This window comes from Scylla paramamosain, chromosome 4, assembly GCF_035594125.1.
Source record: "Scylla paramamosain isolate STU-SP2022 chromosome 4, ASM3559412v1, whole genome shotgun sequence".
Lineage (NCBI taxonomy): Eukaryota > Metazoa > Arthropoda > Malacostraca > Decapoda > Portunidae > Scylla > Scylla paramamosain.
The window spans coordinates 25,356,480-25,359,526 of record NC_087154.1 but is presented as its reverse complement, the minus strand read 5'-3'; positions in this window follow the sequence as shown (position 1 = coordinate 25,359,526).

Genomic DNA, 3,047 nt, shown 5'->3' with positions numbered 1-3,047 from the left:
GTGGCATAGTAAGAAAATGCAAGGAAGAACCCAAACTCTTCTACAGATACATAAACAGGAAAATGAAACAAGTTAAAAAGGGAAGGAAGAATTTATGAAACTACCGAGGTAATGAGTGAAATAATGAATGAAAGTTTTCAATCTGTGTTTACGAAGGAAACCAAATTTGTGGCACCGAAAGTGGTATCACAGAATGAGGAAATACAGGAGATACAAGTAAAGAGACAAGAAATCAAGAAATTGCTGGAAGAGCTGGATGTCAGAAAAGCTATGAGGCAAGATCGAGTAAATGAATGGATATTAAAAGAATGCAGAGAACAAATGGAGGAACCCATATGGGATACAATTAACAGTTTGTTGAGAGAAGGAAAAGTACTAAGGGAATGGAAAAGAGTTAACATTGTGCCATTATACAAAGGGGAAAATAAAATGGAACCATTAAATTATAGACTGGTGTCACTAACAAGTATTGTAAGCAAACTTTGTGAAATAGTAATTAAAGAGAGATGGGTGGAATATCTAGAAGATGAAAAAATAATTACAGAAAAACAATTTGGATTCAGGAAAAGGAGATCCTGTGTCACAAATCTAATGAGCTTCTATACGAGAGTAATAGATATAGTGCAAGATAGGGATGGATGGGTTGGTGTAGTATATCTGGATCTCAAAAAGGCATTCGATAAAGTTCCCCACAAAAGTCTTATGTGGAAGCTAAAGAACTGAGGAGGACTAAAGGGAGCAACATTGAGATGGATGGAGGATTATTTACAAGGGAGGGAAATGAGAGCAGTAATCAGAGACACAAATTCAAGTTGGTGCAGAGTGACAAGTGAGGTACTACAAGGATCTGTGTTGGTGCCTATTATGTTTCAAATATATGTAAATGATATTACAGAGGATCTAAATAGTTATATAAACCTTTTTGCTGGTGATGCAAAAATAATGAAAATAATAAAGGATGAAAATGACTGCAAGGAGTTACAAAAGGATATTGACAAGATACATGCATGTAGCCAAAGACGGAAACTAAAAATTTAATGCCAGAAAATGCCACATGTTGGAAATAGGAAAAAGTAAAAAAAGATCTTCATGGAAGTACAAAAATGGGAGGAGAAATAATGATGAAAAATAATGAAGAAAAAGATTTGGGAGTAACGATTCAAGACACACTATCACCTGAAAGGATATTCAGCTCTACATACAGCTTGTTAACAAACATTAATGTGATGTTTAACTATTTAGATATGGAAATGGTAAAGAAAATTATAACAAGCATGATACGTCCTAAATTGGAATATGCAGCAGTAGTTTGGGCTCCACATAGAAAAAAAAAGATATACAGAAACTGGAAAGAACACAGTGGATAGCAACAAAGATGGTACCAGAATTGAAAGACTTACGGTATGAAGAAAAACTTGAAGAGATGGGTTTACCAACACTACAAGAGAGAACAGAAAGAGGAGACTTGATGACAATGTACAAATTAGTAAACAATATAGAAAGAATAGACAGAAATAACTTGATACCATGGATGGAGAAGGAAGAAAGACAGAAGAGGGGGCATGGGAAGAAAATAAAGAAGAGTGGATGTTCAAACGACATCAAGAAATACAGCTTCCCATATAGAACTATTGAAATCTGGAATTATTTGAAGAAAGAGGTAGTTGCACCAAAGAATGTAAACATGTTTAAAGAGAAACTGGATAAATATGGATATGGAGACAGGACAAAATGAGCTTTGGCTCATGCCCTGTACAATACAACTAGGTACAACTAGTTGTACCTAGTTGTACACACACACACACACACACACACACACACACACACACACACACACACACACACACAGAAAGAAAGAGATACATGATAAGGAAAACCAAATTAGAATGCTGGAAATGAAAATGGGAATGATGGATAAAACGATGAAGGCTAGAGAAATACAAATGAATATGCTGGAGGAAAGGATGAAAAAGATTGAAGTCCAAGACAAAAACAGGGATAAGCAAATTAACGAAAGCCAAGAAGAAGTTAAGGAAATGGCAGAAAGATCTGTAAATAAGTGCAAGGAGTTGGAGAAAAAAGTGAGTTATACAGAAGTAGTGAAGGACCAGAGGAGTAAAGAAGGCTTAACAAAAGAGGTTATAAAGGTAATAAAGGAAAAGGAAAACCTGGTAAGAGACACTGTAGATAAAAAGAAGAGCGTAATGATCTTTGGCCTGGAAGAAAGTGAGATAAAAAAAAATTGGTATAAAAGAGAAGCAGAACAAAGAAAAACAGCTCGATTAGTACTGAGTGTGATAAACATAGGGGATACAAAGCCAGAAGATGAAATAGAGGAGGTGTACAGGATTGGTAAATACGATCAAAGAAAAAGTAGACCATTGAAAATCAAACTAAAATCCCAAACAGCAGCTGAAGAAACATTGGCAAATGTGTGGAAGCTAGCCAAAAGTAACGAGTTTAAACAAGTCTGGATTAGAAGAGAAATGAATGAGGAAGAAAGGAAGAAACTCAATGAATTGAGAAGTGAAGCAAAAGAAAGGAATGAACAGAGGACACAAGAGGAAAAGGAACTTTTTTCTGGAGAGTAATGGACCTAAGGTTGAGGAAGTGGTACATATGAAGAGTGAAGGGTGCAGAGGCACAGCTGTAAGGGAGGGAGGGGCATGGACAGTGGCATACACTATTGTGGATGGTTTAGTTACAAGAAGACTTGAACAAGATATCAGAATGGAGTTATAGATGGGAAATGAAAATTAATTTAAAGAAGTGTAAAGTAACAGAATTTGGAAAAAGTACAAGAAGAGTAAAAGGAAATTATGTGTTGAATGATGTAAGGTTAAGTGGAGCAGCAGAGGAAAAGGATCTTGGTGTTACAGTGACTGGGAACCTGACCCCAGAGAGACACACATTAGCAAAATTACAGGAGAAACCTATAACTTGTTGAGAAGAATAAGGCAAGCCTTTGCATATATGGATGAAGAGATGGTCAGGAAGATGATCGTGTCACTGATAAGACCTAGACTAGAATATGTAGCAGTAGTGTG